This window comes from Staurois parvus, unplaced genomic scaffold (genome assembly GCF_062004578.1).
Source record: "Staurois parvus isolate SC_StPar_1 unplaced genomic scaffold, SC_StPar_1.0 ptg000038l, whole genome shotgun sequence".
Lineage (NCBI taxonomy): Eukaryota > Metazoa > Chordata > Amphibia > Anura > Ranidae > Staurois > Staurois parvus.
In genome coordinates, this window is record NW_028317834.1 from 1667019 (window position 1) to 1684325 (window position 17307).

General features: G+C 50.7%; 1 protein-coding gene across 1 annotated transcript in view; it reads right to left on the reverse strand.

Moving 5' to 3' along the window:
• LOC149470577 (uncharacterized) overlaps positions 1 to 17307 on the reverse strand; it is a 33503-nt gene that overhangs the window by 15576 nt on the left and 620 nt on the right. The window lies entirely within an intron of this gene.

The following is a 17307-nucleotide window of genomic DNA, read 5'->3' on the forward strand; positions in this document are numbered from 1 at the left end:
TAAGCCCTTGGGGAGGTGTAAAGGGGTGATATCCATTGGAGTCAAAGGCTTTTTTTATGTCTAAGGAAAGGAAACAGCCGGGTATGCGGCGTATGCAAGCTGCATGTTCTAGCAAAATCACTCTGAGGTCTCGGCTTGGCAGAGGGGGGTTAAAACCCATCTGATCCTTGTGTATCAAGGTGCCTATGATGGAGTTCAGCCATGCAGATAGGATTTTTCTAGGATTTTAACATCCAAGTTAAGAAGGGAGATTGGTGTGTAATGAAGCCATGTGGTGTGATCTGATTGGGGTTCAGGTAGCATAGAAATGACTGCTGTTAGGGAGTCTGAGCAGAAAGAATAACCTTTGAGTAAGGCATTAAATGCATTAACCAATAAAGGTGGAAGGAGGTTAGTAAATATTTGGAATATAGGGCTGTAAGCTGTCTGGGCCAGGCCACTTATTAGACTTTAGGGACTTGATGGAGTTCGGGACCTCAAGTTCTGTAATAGGTGTTTCCAAGGAAGAACATTGAGAAGCTGAGAGTGTTGGTAGAGATAGGCTTGAGAAAAGTCCAGTGGCCTGCGATTCATCATAGGAGCCGGTCTCAGAGTATAATTCTGCTAGATGTTTGAGGAAGACCTGTAATATTTTATTAGGATGGCTGGTGTGTGAAGTTTTTGTAATCTTTAAATGGACAAGTCTGTGTGTGTGGTCTGAGGTTCACAGTCCCAGGGCTAGAGAAGTGTCAGGTTTGTTTGCGTTCATATAATGTTCATGCCTGGATTGGCGTAGAAATTTTTCATCTGATTCTGTCAAGAAAACATCTACTTCTAGCCTGGTCTTGTCCAGGACAATCTATGAGAAGGTGAGGGGTCTGATTGGAAGGCTTTGTTGGCCTGATGAAATGAGGTTTCTAAGCGGTGATGGATTGCTCGCTGTCCTTTCTTGAGATGTGAGGCTTGGCTGATACAGGCTCCTCTAATTACAGACTTATGGGCTTCCCAAAAGGTCAGGAGAGAGATGTCATCAGTTGTGTTATGTGTCAGGTATTCTTTGATGGCTAGTTCAATGTCCAGTCTGTGGGATGGGTGGGCCATTTAGACTCCATGTAGTGCTAGTTTGTTGGGGTACTAAGGAGGAGAGGGTCAAGAGGACAGCTTTGTGACCAGTCCAGGGGTAAGGTATGATGGTTCAGGATAGGAGGGCTGGGGACATACCTCTAGTCAGAAATATATGGTCAATGTGGGAGAAAGTTTTATGTGGATATGAGAAGTATGTATAGTGTCTTCTAGCTGGGTTATCTTCTTGCCATGTGTCTATGAGAGAGCGTTGTTGGAGTTGTTGGTGGAAGGAGGATGTGGATGGATAAGAGGTTATGGGGGATTTGTATAGAAAGGGATAAACTAGCTGATTTGAATTGCCACATAGTAAAATTATACCTAATTTATGGGAATCTATTACCTGTAGCAAATGGGAGTTAGGATTGGGATTGGGGCATAGTATGAAGCTATAGTGACCTCTGAGTCAAGGAGGTGACCCACTAGAAAATATAACTGCCCTCTGGGTCCCAGATCCCTGCCTTGGGTGTAAAGGGAGTAGAGCAGTGGAAAGCTTTGAGTACACCTGTGTGTTTAGTTGCGGCAGAAGCCATATAAACCTGTGGGTAGGAAGAGCTGAGATATTTCGGCATATGGCTGGCAGTAAAATGAATCTCCTGCAGGCACACCACATGTGCTTTGGCATGGGCAAAGGATTTGAAGGCCTTAATTTTTTTATTCCCCGAACATTCAGGGTAAGTATATTTATTGGAGCCATGATAAAGGACAGATACAAAGCTGATTGTAGGTGTTGCATCATGGTCACATCATCACCCCTGGGACAGGAATAAGAGAAAGAAAGAGGAGAGAAGTGGGGGAAGCAAGGTTAGTAAAGAGAGAAATGTCTGACAAAACAGGTCAGGAGGCCAAGAGGCCATGATGTGAAAACAGGTAGGTTGTCCATCTGTCTATGTCACTGGGATATAAATGGACGGGAAAAAAACTGTCCTGGGCAGGCTCAACTCAGGGCTACCAAGGAAAATGTGAGGGAGCAGTGAACATTAGAGATGAGCGAATTATTCAAAAATTTGGTTCGGCCGATTCGCCGAATTCGCCGAATAAATTCGCTTTGAGCCGAATATATTCGCTGCGAATTTAACTTATAAAAAGGGTGTTTCTAGGCTTCAGAGAGCCTTTATATTAGTGCAGAACACTGTACCTTTAATTTAAATGTCCTTGGAGTCTGCTGGGGAAGAGAAATAATACTGTCAGTCAGTATGACATGCAGATGAGTGCCGTCGATCTTAGAATCACCGCACACTTCACTCATTTGGGCAGTCACGGGGCCAAAACCAGAGTGTGGAGCCACAGTGTGGCGGTGGAGGCAGCAGCAATGGGAGGCCATACAGCACCCTATGACAAAATGGAATCCACCAGCAGTGTGAGGAGACCTGAAAGTGGCACATGGCAGAGTGTGGCGATGGAGACAGCAGCAATAGGAGGCCGTACAGGGACCCATGACACACTCTGGACCTGGCAGCAGCATGAGGAGGCGGTACAGGGGCCCATGACAGATTACGGGCCTGGCAGCAGCATGAGGAGTCGGTACGGGGGCCCATGGCAGATTTCGGGCCTGGCAGCAGCACGAGGAGGCGGTACAGGGGCCCATGGCAGAGTGGCGGAGCGTAAGCAGCTAAAATTGAAGGCCATACAGAGGCCTATGTTAAAAAGTCCCCCCAGCAGCAGTGTGGGGAGACGACTATCAAGAGTCCAATGGCAGAGTGGCGGAGCAGAAGCAGCTTCAATTGAAGGCCATACACAGGCCTAGGTTTAAAAGTCCCTCACAGTTAATTCCAATAACGAACTCTACTCCTCCGTGCAATCTACTTACGAGACCCTGGGCAGGTCTGGGTCCAATTTGTGGTAGAGACTGGTTTTGTTCAGCCATGCTTGAGCGAGTAATAACAGGTCTGTGCTGCCCTTTGGTGTCTGGCTTAATGCGCACAACACTGAACGTCCCAGCGTTTGTCAACGATTTGCCGTTAAGTGATGCAAACCCGCTGAACCGCGTTCATGAGGAGCCGGTACAGGGGGCCATGAATCAGTATGGACCTGGCAGCAGCGTGAGCAGACGACAGAGGCACATGGCGCAGGGTGGCGGTGTAGGCAGCATTATTCTGAAGCCATACACAGGCCTAGGTTAAAAAGCGGAAGCCGTCAGCAGCGTGAGCAGACGACAGAGACACATGGCGCAGGGTGGCGGTGGATGCAGCAGTATTCGGAAGCCAAACACAGGCCTCGGTTAAAAAGCGGAAGCCGTCAGCAGCGTGAGCAGACGACAGAGGCACATGGCGCAGGGTGGCGGTGGAGGCAGCAGCAATGGAAGGCCATACAGCACCCTATCACAAAATGGAACCCACCAACAGTGTAAGGAGACCTGAAAGTGGCACATGGCAGAGTCTGGCGATGAAATCAGCAGCAATGGGAGGCCGTACAGGGACCCATGACACACTCTGGACCGGGCAGCAGCAAAAGGAAGCGGTACAGGGGCCCATGGCAGAGTGGCGAAGCGTAAGCAGCTTAAATTGAAGGCCATACAGAGGCCTATGTTAAAAAGTCCCCCCAGCAGCAGTGTGGGGAGACGACTATCAAGAGTCCAATGGCAGAGTGGCGATCCGGGAAGTCAGCGTTGTGATTGCAGATGCAATGCAGAGATTCTATGAGGTGATGCCGTGGGTGCGAAAAAGATCATATACCGTCGTACTTCCATCCATAAGACGGAACAAACTGCGAACCGGGAGCTTTATTGCCCTGACCCGCTCCACACGTCGGCGCTGCCGTGCACTTTGGCAGAGACCGACATGCTCAAAGACTGGCTCACCATCTCTTCTACATGTGAATGCAGGGCTGGCACTGCCTTTTTGGCAAAGAAATGCCGGCTTGGCACTCTCCACCGCGGCTCGGCACAAGCCATCATTTCTCGGAAAGGTGCTGAGTCCACCACTTGGAAAGGGAGGGACTGCAGCACCAGCAACTTGGACAGGAGGACGTTCAGCTTCTGCACCGTCGGGTGCGTGCTCGCAAATGGTTGTCTCTTGGAAACGGATTCCAAGAAAGACTGCTGACGGAATCCGTGAAGAGGAGTAGCAGGAGAAGGAGCATCTGAACGAGCGGAAGATGCCAACGAGCGACAACTCCCCTCAGCAGAGGTGTTGGAGCCTTGACTGGCTGATAGAGGGCGATTGACGTCGGGTGACGGAGCAAGTAACGGAGCGGGTGATGGAGCGGGGGCTGGGGTAGGCAGAACCGCCGTATCTTTATCACGGTTTTCCCAGGCCACCGAATGGCGACGCTGCATATGCGGACGCAACGCTGTAGTCCCAACATTGGCCCCCTTGCCACGCTTGACTTTCTGGCCACATAGTCGACATACGGCTACGTTTACTTCCTCGGGCGGCTTGACGAAAAATTGCCACACCGCCGAGTAGGAAACTTTGCCCCCGCTACTCCTCACTGGCTGACTGCTACTTCCTCCGTGCGCACCGGCACCACTACTGGCCGTGGTGGTAGGCTGCAGTGGAGCTGGTGCTCTACTCCGTGGCCGTTTGGCTCCACTGACACTGCTGCGACCCTGCTGCCTCCTGGGCAACCCACCGACTGTTTTGCTCGCTGGCAAGCTGGCACCCTCTTCTCCTGATGATGCGGAAGCAATAGCCTGATGACGACGAAGCTGCCAAGTGCGATCAGCCTCATCATCATCAATTAGGGTCTCCGCGTCACTACTAGCCCCCTCGGCTGCGTGTGGGTCAGGAGACAGACCTGTCTCTAGACCGGCTACCGAGCCACTCTCCTCACCAGTACTTCTTCGCCTGGCTGCTGAAGAGGCGGATGTCTCCCCCGTTCCTGACCGCCCTCTGTTAGCTCTTCCTCACTGTACAGTGGGGCTGAGCCCACAGCATGCGATACTTCGCTTGGTGAGGGAACACCAAAAAACAGGGGCAGGTCGAGGACACGTGATTTCAGTGGGCTTGCTCCCGGGCCATGCCAACTAACGGTTGTGTCTGACGTACCCACCGAACGTTGGCTGTAGGTGTCAGAGGTGACCTGGGAAGAGTAAGACGACCGAGTCAACCAATCGATGATGGCAGGGTTGTCGGTGGAGACACGACCGCTGGATGACACCGGGAGCACTGGCCTCTGGCTGCGACTAGTGCTGCCTCGACCCCTTCCTCTGCTGCCACGTCTGCTCGCTCCTGAAACATTGCCTCCTCTGCCACTCCTCTGCGTGTTGTCTGACATACTCTTTAATTCAATAAGCACCCCAAAAATAAAACCAGATTTAACTCTTTGAACGTACAATAGTGGTTGTGAAGCAGAAAGTCAGTTTATTTAGCACAATCGGTCAATTGCAGCTTGCCGTTGGCTGTAAACTGTACGTTTATGTCACTGGAATGCACTAATCACCCAAAAAATATTACCGCCACCCGGCGTGTATATGGATTTAACTCTTTGAACGTACAATAGTGGTTGTGAAGCAGAAAGTCAGTTTATTTAGCACAATCGGTCAATTGCAGCTTGCCGTTGGCTGGAAACTGTACGTTTATGTCACTGGAATGCACTAATCACCCAAAAAATATTACCGCCACCCGGCGTGTAAATGGATCTAACTCTTTGAACGTACAATAGTGGTTGTGAAGCAGAAAGTCAGTTTATTGTACACAATCGGTCAATTGCAGCACCAACTGTGCACGACAGCCACCAAAAAAAAAAAGGGTGTATGTCACTTTAAATTTTTGATTCTTTGATAGCTGTGGCCCTAAGTAACGATTCTGTGTCCCTGAGTAACGATTCTGTGTCCCTGAGTAACGATTCTGTGTCCCTGAGTAACGATTCTGTGTCCCTGAGTAACGATTCTGTGTCCCTGAGTAACGATTCTGTGGCCCTAAAGTCTCTGTGGCCCTAACTCTGTCCCTTAATACACACAGGTCTGTCTCTCTTGAATGACCGGAGGCTAATGGAGAATTCTAAGATGGCCGCAATTTATAGCTCCACCATTACACAGTGCTGGCTGGCTGCTGATTGGCTAATGCGATCACGTCATGAATGCATTATGGGTCAGCGCGCCTTGTCTGCGCGCCTTCCCAGAGATCCCCGCCCCATCTTCTCTGTCCATTTTCTCCGTCGCCACACATGTCGCCGCCATTTTTGGGAAAATTCGATTCGTGCATCCGAAGTTTGCTAATCTTCGGATTCTTCGCGAATAGAATTTTTCCAAATCTTCGGAATGAATTCCACTTCGTCATGTTCGATTCGCTCATCTCTAGTGAACATCTTCAGAAGACACAGAGGCCAAAAACAGGATATTAAATATCCGTTTGGTAGAGGAGTCAGGCCAAGGATAGACTATTGGGAATAAGATGTCAGCCTGCAGATATAAGCAGTTGGTAAGTGTATGCATTGTTCAAAGAGGCTATGCTTGGCTGGGTATCATGGGCATTAAACAGCATTAGACCACAGCTGGATGAAAGGGTGATCCGTTTGTTATTTTGTTGTCCAGCTATTGGTAGAAGGTTTAGCTAACAGCATTGAGCTGTTAGTTGCAAAAATTGTAGAATTATACTAAATATATATTTTTTTGTTTACAAACGTTTTTGTTTTTTAAGAAATAGACTTCAAAATGGCATTACAGCTTCAAATAGAATATACAACAGAAACAAGGAACAACTGCAGTATTCATTTCAAAGGTGAAATTATGTAGAATAAAGGGAAAAAGAGAAAAGAAAAAAAAGAGAAAAGAAATTAAGTACATGAGCAATATAGGTAGAGAGGTAGGCAGAGTTATAAAACGACCAACAAAGTAACTCAATCAATCAAAGCATAAATGGTCCTTATTGATCTAGTAAATGCCTGTGAGTTCTCCAAAGTTCCCATTTTCTGTCAAATAAATGCATCTTATCCAATAGAGTATAATGAATTCTCTCCATGAGCATCACCGCATCAACTCTGCAGAACTGTGGTCAATGGTACTGTGAGGGATTTCCAATGTAGGGCAATAGCCCATAGGGTGGATATACAAATGCTATGGATTAGCCTCATAACCTCAGTCTGAACTCCCGAGATAGGGGCTCCCAGTAGGCAGGACTGGAAACAAAGGTGGGACGTCCCTGGATACATGGCGTGTAATCTAGATGGGGTATGATACCATCTGGTTATTACTTTGAGGGCCGTCTCTCACGGACAGAAAGATCTAGAGCTCTTACACACATTATCCACCATGGAATCCCAATCCTCATCAGAAAAAGTGACATCACTATCAGCCTCCCATTTCTGTCTATAAAGAGGGGGTGAGGGAAAGAAAGTAACCAAAAATTGGCGATACAAATCTGAAATAAGACCCCTGCCCCTAGGAGAGTCACGGCTAATATGTTCAAAAAATGAAATCGGAGACGAAGGTGTAAGACCAAAATGTGAATTAAAAAAAAGTCTAATCTGTCGATAATGATAATATTCACGAAGCGGGATATCAAAAAGTATGCGTAGCATCTCAAAAGTGATACAAGATCCTCCTCTCTGAAAGTCAGATGACCTAATAAAGGACCTATCATACCACCAACGGAATACCTGTGAAGATGAGAATGCTGGAATAAAATTTGGGTCACCAAAAAATGATGAACCTGGTGAGACAGAGGAGACAAGATTCAATTTAAGTTTATAACGGGATGAAAACATCAATGATTGGGCAACAATGGAATTATAGAGCAATAACGGGGGGGGGGGGGGGGGTGAAATTTGGACCATAATACACCTGGTAAATAGAACGGATGTATAGACTGAGATACAAATCTGATCCATGGGACCTGGGAAGTAATAGTCACCCATTGTGATAGCCGTGCGAAACGGGCTGACAGGTAGTAAAGCCAGAAATTGGGGAGACCTAGGCCTCCCGCCCATTGTGACCGGTAGAGGACCGATGAAGTAAAACGAGGGCGTTTGTTACGCCAAATAAAATTATTAATAATCCTGTAAAAGTGATCTAAGAACGTTTATGAGACAGGGATTGGGAGTGATCTAAATAAAGTAATTTAGGAAAGACATTCATTGTTACTGCCGTGACTCTGCCCAAGAATGAGATAGGGGATCCATGCCAGATCTTCAATAGAGGTGAGAGGCGTGACACACATGGTGGCCAATTAGCAGCAAATAATTTTGAGTATCTGGGGGTGAGGTTTATACCTAGGTATGAAATCTGATCTGTGGCCCAACGAAATGGAAAAGAATTGCGGAGAGATGCACCCAGGGAATCAGGAACATTAATAGGCATAACTACTGTCAGGAATGGACTGGCCAGCTATGGTGGGACTCACCTGCCTTTTGATCTGCAGTAACAGGGCTGGCCAGCGGGTGTTCCCAGCAATCAGAGACTCAACTTTGCAGCCAGCTAACACCTGTAACTGATTATGCTGGGGTATTTAAGGGATGGCCAGACCCACAGACTCTGCCTTGGTGTTGTGTTTGTCCTGGGCCCTGTATCCTGTTTCTGTCCTGCATCCTGTTTCTGAACCGCTGCTGACTTCTCCTGCTCTGATCCCGGCTCGCTTCTGACCATCCCTCTGCCTGACCCTCTGTACCTCGCTGCTTGCTACCTGCTGAACCTGGCCTGTGACCCCGACCATTCTCTGCTTGCTCCCCCTGTACCTACCTGCCCAATTGATATTGACCCGGCCTGCCTGACGACGCTTGCTTGTATGTACTGTTATCTGTGGGTGGTTGGTTGGGTTTGTTTGCACTGTATTATGTTTTAGTATTGCACTGCGTTTATGTTTGTATGGTTAGTGTTAATAAATTATATTGTTTATCACATTTCTGAAGTCTGCGTTTCCCTGCATCAGTCACACACCTCTGGTCACACCCTGGAGCCCTGACATTACACCAAGGCCAATCCTGACCAGAAGTGGCTGCACAGGGAAGCCATCTTGGCTTGTTGCTGGGAAGGATGGATCTGGATGAGGTTGTGTATTTATATCTGCTAGTGTTTGATGACAGGGAGTATGCTTATCAGACTCTGAAGGAGTATCCCCGGGATGAACTGCTAGAATGTATACGGCTCGCTCATGTTCTAGTAGATCAGGGCACAGAGTTCTCTGAGGTGCAGCCTTTGATTGAGGTTTGTGCTGAGTTGGTTTCATCTGGTTCCCCCGAATGCAGGGATGAATTTTTGCCACCATTTAGTGCAGACCAGGTAGAGTCCCTGGTGTGGTTATTAGAGGATGATGTGGGTTACTTTCTGGAGCGTTATTCCACATGTTCACCACAGACACTAAGAGATTGTATAAACGCAGTGCAGTCTTTGGTCAGACAGGCTTTGTGTAAGCTCAGCTTTGTTCAACCCCTACTGCAGACATGGACAGACTTGTTGCACCCAGCCTCAGTCAGCTTACAAAAACCCAGTCCTGCTTCTAACTCTACTCCTGTATTCCCAACAGCTCCTCCAGTTACAGCCCAGTATACTTGGCTATCTACCGCATGTCAGTCCCCTGTTCCCACTCGCTGCACCTATCCTGCCTTTAACCCTGTAAAGAAGCCCTCTGTAGCAACTGCTCCCTCTCCTGTTCCATCCTCCAGTTCTTTTCTGTCTCCAGCTGCTCCTTTCATTTGCAGACCTGCGTTTACTTGCAGTGCTCCAGTAGTTAAAACCAGAAAAAAGCGAAAATTCTTTCCAACCAATACCATCCTGCCAGTATCCAAACCGGTGAGCCTGCCTTCCGTGACTCGGCCTGAAGCCTCTACTCGGCCTGAAGCCTCTACTCGGCCGGATGCCTCTACTCGGCCGGATGCCTCTACTCGGCCGGATGCCTCTACTCGGCCGGATGCCTCTACTCGGCCGGATGCCTCTCTTCAGCCGGATGCCTCTCTTCAGCCGGATGCCTCTCTTCAGCCGGATGCCTCTCTTCAGCCGGATGCCTCTCTTCAGCCGGATGCCTCTCTTCAGCCGGATGCCGCTACTCAGCATGATGAACTGATCCAGCCCGACGGTCCTATTAGGCCAGTTGACTCGATGCCCGCTGTTGATCCAGATGATCCGGTACCTGATCCAGTGCCCGCTGTCGTGCCAATTGACTCGGTGCCCGCAGTCTTGCCAGACGACTCGGTGCCCGCAGTCTTGCCAGACGACTCGGTGCCCGCAGTCTTGCCAGACGACTCGGTGCCCGCAGTCTTGCCAGACGACTCGGTGCCCGCAGTCTTGCCAGACGACTCGGTGCCCGCAGTCTTGCCAGACGACTCGGTGCCCGCAGTCTTGCCAGACGACTCGGTGCCCGCAGTCTTGCCAGACGACTCGGTGCCCGCAGTCCCGCCAGACGACTCGGTGCCCGCAGTCCCGCCAGACGACTCGGTGCCCGCAGTCCCGCCAGACGACTCGGTGCCCGCTGTTCCGCCAGACGACTCGGTGCCCGCTGTTCCGCCAGACGACTCGGTGCCCGCTGTTCCGCCAGACGACTCGGTGCCCGCTGTTCCGCCAGACGACTCGGTGCCCGCAGTCTTGCCAGACGACTCGGTGCCCGCAGTCTTGCCAGACGACTCGGTGCCCGCAGTCTTGCCAGACGACTCGGTGCCCGCAGTCCCGCCAGACGACTCGGTGCCCGCAGTCTTGCCAGACGACTCGGTGCCCGCAGTCTTGCCAGACGACTCGGTGCCCGCAGTCTTGCCAGACGACTCGGTGCCCGCAGTCTTGCCAGACGACTCGGTGCCCGCTGTTCCGCCAGTTGACTCGATGCCCGCTGTTCCGCCAGTTGACTCGGTGCCCGCAGTCTTGCCAGACGACTCGAAGCCTGCTGTTCCGCCAGTTGGCTCGGTGCCCGCAGTCTTGCCAGACGACTCGGTGCCCGCTGTTCCGCCAGTTGACTCGGTGCCCGCAGTCTTGCCAGACGACTCGGTGCCCGCAGTCTTGCCAGACGACTCGGTGCCCGCTGTTCCGCCAGTTGACTCGATGCCCGCTGTTCCGCCAGATGACTCGGTGCCCGCAGTCTTGCCAGACGACTCGGTGCCTGCAGTCTTGCCAGACGACTCGGTGCCTGCAGTCTTGCCAGACGACTCGGTGCCCGCAGTCTTGCCAGACGACTCGGTGCCCGCAGTCTTGCCAGACGACTCGGTGCCCGCAGTCTTGCCAGACGACTCGGTGCCCGCAGTCTTGCCAGACGACTCGGTGCCCGCTGTTCCGCCAGTTGACTCGATGCCCGCTGTTCCGCCAGTTGACTCGGTGCCCGCAGTCTTGCCAGACGATTCGAAGCCTGCTGTTCCGCCAGTTGGCTCGGTGCCCGCAGTCTTGCCAGACGACTCGTGCCCGCTGTTCCGCCAGTTGACTCGGTGCCCGCAGTCTTGCCAGACGACTCGGTGCCCGCAGTCTTGCCAGACGACTCGGTGCCCGCTGTTCCGCCAGACGACTCGGTGCCCGCAGTCTTGCCAGGCGACTCGGTGCCCGCAGTCTTGCCAGGCGACTCGGTGCCCGCAGTCTTGCCAGGCGACTCGGTGCCCGCAGTCTGGGGGCCCGAGACCTGTTGCTCCGCCTGAGGGCCCGAGACCTGTCGCTCCATCTGGGGGTCCGGCGCCCGCCGCTCCGCCTGAGGGCCCGAGACCTGTCGCTCCATCTGGGGGTCCGGCGCCCGCCGCTCCACCTGAGGGCCCGAGACCTGTAACTCCGCCTGGGGGTCCGGCGCCCGCCGCTCCGCATGGGGGCCCGATGCCTGTCGCCCCGCCTGGGGGCCCGATGCCTGTCACCCCGCCTGGGGGTCCGATGCCTGTCGCCCCGCCTGGGGGTCCGATGCCTGTCGCCCCGCCTGGGGGCCCGAGGCCTGTCGCTCCATCTGGGGGTCCGGTGCCCGCCGCTCCGCCTGAGAGCCCGAGACCTGTAGTTCCGCCTGGGGGTCCGGCGCCCGCAGCCCCGCCCGGGGGCCCGGTGCCTGTCGCCCCGCCCGGGGGCCCGGTGCCTGTCGCCCCGCCTGGTGGCCCGGTGCCTGTCGCTCCACCTGGTGGCCCGCTGCCTGCTTCTTCGCCTGGTAGCCTGATGTGCCTCTGCCCGGGGTCCTGCCCGATGTGCCTCTGCCCGGAGTCCTGCCCGATGTGCCTCTGCCCGGAGTCCTGCCCGATGTGCCTCTGCCCGGAGTCCTGCCCGATGTGCCTCTGCCCGGAGTCCAGCCCGATGTGCCTCTGCCCGGAGTCCAGCCCGATGTGCCTCTGCCCGGAGTCCAGCCCGATGTGCCTCTGCCCGGAGTCCAGCCCGATGTGCCTCTGCCCGATGTGCCTCTGCCCGGAGTCCAGCCCGATGTGCCTCTGCCCGGTGTGCCTCTGCCCGGTGTGCCTCTGCCCGGTGTGCCTCTGCCCGGTGTGCCTCTGCCCGGAGTCCAGCCCGATGTGCCTCTGCCCGGAGTCCAGCCCGATGTGCCTCTGCTCGGTGTACCGCTGCCCGGAGTCCTGCCCGGTGTGCCAGTCTTTGATATCCCGCCAGTTACCAGACCCGGGTGGTGGAACATTTTTCCCAGCTAGGACTGTTTGGAGCGTCCTGAGGCCGCTCCTTGAGGGGGGGGTACTGTCAGGAATGGACTGGCCAGCTATGGTGGGACTCACCTGCCTTTTGATCTACAGTACCAGGGCTGGCCAGCGGGTGTTCCCAGCAATCAGAGACTCAACTTTGCAGCCAGCTAACACCTGTAACTGATTATGCTGGGGTATTTAAGGGATGGCCAGACCCACAGACTCTGCCTTGGTGTTGTGTTTGTCCTGGGCCCTGTATCCTGTTTCTGTCCTGCATCCTGTTTCTGAACCGCTGCTGACTTCTCCTGCTCTGATCCCGGCTCGCTTCTGACCATCCCTCTGCCTGACCCTCTGTACCTCGCTGCTTGCTACCTGCTGAACCTGGCCTGTGACCCCGACCATTCTCTGCTTGCTCCCCCTGTACCTACCTGCCCAATTGATATTGACCCGGCCTGCCTGACGACGCTTGCTTGTATGTACTGTTATCTGTGGGTGGTTGGTTTGGTTTGTTTGCACTGTATTATGTTTAGTATTGCACTGCGTTTATGTTTGTATGGTTAGTGTTAATAAATTATATTGTTTATCACATTTCTGAAGTCTGTGTTTCCCTGCATCAGTCACACACCTCTGGTCACACCCTGGAGCCCTGACAACTACTGATTTAGTAAAATTTACAGTAAGACCTGATACTGTTACAAAGTCATTCAATAATGAGCAGAAGTCAGGCAATGACACCAACAGTTTAGTAAGGAAAAGCATAACATCATCTGCATACATACAAATTGTGAAATGTGAACCAATAATGGGGAACCAGAAATGTCTGAGTGTGGTTATTGCAATTGCCAAGGGTTCCAAAACAAGCACCAATAATAAGGGTGAAAGAGGACAACCCTGACGGGTACCTCCGCCTAGTGTACAAAATACAGAATTGCAGCCTGGAAGTCTTATTCTTGTTTTGGGGGGAGTCATACAAAGCATGTACACCAGACAGAAATTCATCACTAAAGCCCATCTTCTGCAGTAATGAAAACAAGTATGGCCAGAGGACACTATCAAAAGGCCTTGTTAATGTCCCGGCTCAGCAACAAAACTTCTTTAGGATGCAAATTGACGTCCTAAATAACATTTAATGTGAGAGGAATATTGTCCGTGATAAGTCTGCCTGGGATAAATCCCGATTGGTCCGGTGATACCAAAGAGGAGATAATAGGGGCCAACCTATCTGCCAGAATGTGGCTAAATATTTTCAGATCATTGTTCATCACTGAGATTGGTCTATAGTTTTGAGGTAAATGATGGTCTTTCAGGGGTTTAGGTAATAGAGACAGGTTAGCCAAGAGTATCTCCTCAGGAAAACTACCGCCCTGCAAAACATCATTGAATAATGACATCAAAGAGGGAGCCAATGTAGGAGCAAAATGTTTATAATAACTGGCCGTGAACCCATCAGGGCCGGTGCTGTGGAAGTTCTGAGTGTGCTAATCACACAGGATATTTCCTTCAAAGTGCATGGGGCATTGGGAGAGGATATCTGAGAGGGTGAGAGAACAGGAAGGGGTATAGAATCAAGCCATGAGCCATTTGAGGAAGCAGAAGTTGGTTGCAGAGGAGCTAATAGGGTGGAATAAAATTTTCAAAAATACCCAGGACTTCACGAGGAAGAGAGGAGATACTGCCGGATTTAGTATGTAACTTGTATATATGTGGGGGTCGTATTGAAAGGTTTAATTTCTATGTGAACATAGTAGACGCTGAATTACTATGTAATAAAAAGGAGGCCTTCGACCAGCGTAGAGCTTTTTCAGTTTTCTGGGATAGTAAAATATTCAGTTCTAGACGCTTTTGCGATATCATGGTTTGTTACGGAGAGATGGATTGCCATCATGAGCCCTATAATGTGCTTCTAATTCTCGGATAAGTTTCTGAATTTGTTTCCATCGCTCTCTATTTCTAGAAGAAGCCATAGAAATAAGGTGACCTCGCAGGACCGCCTTATGGGCTACCCACAAGATGGCCGGGGAGATATCAGGAGTTGTGTTTGACTGAAAGTATTCTTGAATGGAAGTAACTACTTCATGGCGGGTGTTAGTATCCGTAAGCATAGAGTCGTTAAGTCTCCAGGAGTAGGGAGTAGGGGCTAGACCTATAAAAGTGATAGACAGCGCGATAATATTATGATCTGACCAGGGGCTTAAATGAATGCAAGCTTTCCTAGAGTTAGCCAGCAGAATGGGGGAGCAATAGATATAATCTAGTCTAGCATAAGAGTCATGTGGGTGGGAGTAAAATGAATAATCTCTAGCTCCTACATTATGTGCCCTCCAGGAGTCTACCAGTTGAAGGGTGTCTAATTTTTTAAATAAATAAATATGCAGTGCTTGAAAAATATAGGGAAAAGGAAATCATAATATTGGTATGTCTATGTACAACAAAAGTATAGGAGTCCCATCATAATAATGGAAAGTTCCATAGGAATAACATCCAAAAAATTGTAGCAGGTGTTCCGTATCTAGTGATATAGGTGCCAGAATCCGGTAAGGATCTGGTTAAGTTATGCACTTACCAGGAGTACATATAATATGAGCATTATATGTATAATCCTGATGATGGAGTCATCTGGATCTGGTCAGAGGCTGCGGTGTCATCCGGCTCACCAGTGGACACACAAGATGAATTCTCACACTCGGGGTCACACTTCGCTCACAGACTCATCACACAGCTATGGGTATGGGTATTGGCTCCACACTCCCAGACAGGCTCCACCTTGTAATGCTCGCAATAAGCAAGCCAGGACAAAAAATGGTGCTAATAGTGTAGTTGAGACGCCTAGCTGTACATGGCCACCAGGAAGGCCACTTATTGACCTAATGTGAGTTTTATCATTTTTGTATCTTGGATTTGTTACAATACTTAATAAAAGTGGTACTACACTATTAGCACCATTTTTTGTCCTGGCTTGCTTGTTGTGAGCATTACAAGGTGGAGCCTGTCTGGGAGTGTGGAGCCAATACCCATACCCATAGCTGTGTGATGAGTCTGTGAGCGAAGTGTGACCTCGAGTGTTAGAATTCATCTTGTGTGTCATCTTGTGTGTCCACTGCTGAGCCGGATGACACCGCAGCCTCTGACCAGAACCTCCTTGATTACTTGAGAAAAAGGGTTTCCTCTCAGGGCTTTCCCATTCCTGCTTAATGGTATCAACCAGGGAACTATGGACTGGAAAGACCCTAGTCTAACATACAAACCTTGATACATAAGGAGTCCTGGTGGTCCGCCTTTTATAGTACTGTGCTTACGTGTTTCCTGTCCCAGAGGGAGGAGCTCAGTCTCAGGAAGGCTGTCCTGGAGGACGTTTGGAGAAATGAAGATTAGAATGACTGAGAGACAAAAGCCAGAAATAGATCAGTGGCTGCATGCACACCTCATTGTTAGGCTGCAGGTAGAGAGGCAGAGATGAGGCAGGATTTATCATGAAATACAAATTAAAGTGTATTATTCCACAATTTAAAAAGAACTGCAGGTAGTAAATGCAGAGAGGAGTTGCAGATGATACGATGGTGGGTAGTACATACAGGAGAGGAGTGTGGAGGTATGACAGTGATCGGTACGTACAGGAGAGGAGTACGGAGGTATGACAGTGATTGGTATGTACAGGAGAGGAGTACGGAGGTATGACAGTGATCGGTATGTACAGGAGAGGAGTGTGGTGGGTATGACAGTGATCGGTACATACAGGAGAGGAGTGTGGAGGTATGACAGTGTTGGGTATGTACAGGAGAGGAGTACGGAGGTATGACAGTGTTGGGTATGTACAGGAGAGGAGTACGGAGGTATGACAGTGATGGGTATGTACAGGAGAGGAGTACGGAGGTATGACAGTGATGGGTATGTACAGGAGAGGAGTACGGAGGTATGACAGTGATGGGTATGTACAGGAGAGGAGTACGGAGGTATGACAGTGATGGGTATGTACAGGAGAGGAGTACGGAGGTATGACAGTGATGGGTATGTACAGGAGAGGAGTACGGAGGTATGACAGTGATGGGTATGTACAGGAGAGGAGTACGGAGGTATGACAGTGATGGGTATGTACAGGAGAGGAGTACGGAGGTATGACAGTGATGGGTATGTACAGGAGAGGAGTACGGAGGTATGACAGTGATGGGTATGTACAGGAGAGTAGTACGGAGGTATGACAGTGATGGGTATGTACAGGAGAGGAGTGTGGAGGTATGACAGTGATGGGTATGTACAGGAGAGGAGTACGGAGGTATGACAGTGATCGGTATGTACGGGAGAGGAGTACGGAGGTATGACAGTGATCGGTATGTACGGGAGAGGAGTACGGAGGTATGACAGTGATCGGTATGTACGGGAGAGGAGTACGGAGGTATGACAGTGATGGGTATGTACGGGAGAGGAGTACGGAGGTATGACAGTGATGGGTACGTACGGGAGAGGAGTACGGAGGTATGACAGTGATGGGTATGTACAGGAGAGGAGTACGGAGGTATGGCAGTGATCGGTATGTACAGGAGAGGAGTACGGAGGTATGACCATTCCCAGGGAGGAGTATCTCAGGAAGGGTCTATACTCCACCATAACTCTGGTTCTCGGAGTGTCAGGTCCCAGCGGGTTCTCCTGGTGTCTCTCCTGTTATTCTGTCTCAGACACATCAGAGGAACATGGTGGGAGATCGGCCTGAATGTCCTTCCTAGGAGGGAATACCGGAGCCATTCTGAGGCCCATTTAATGGCCGGC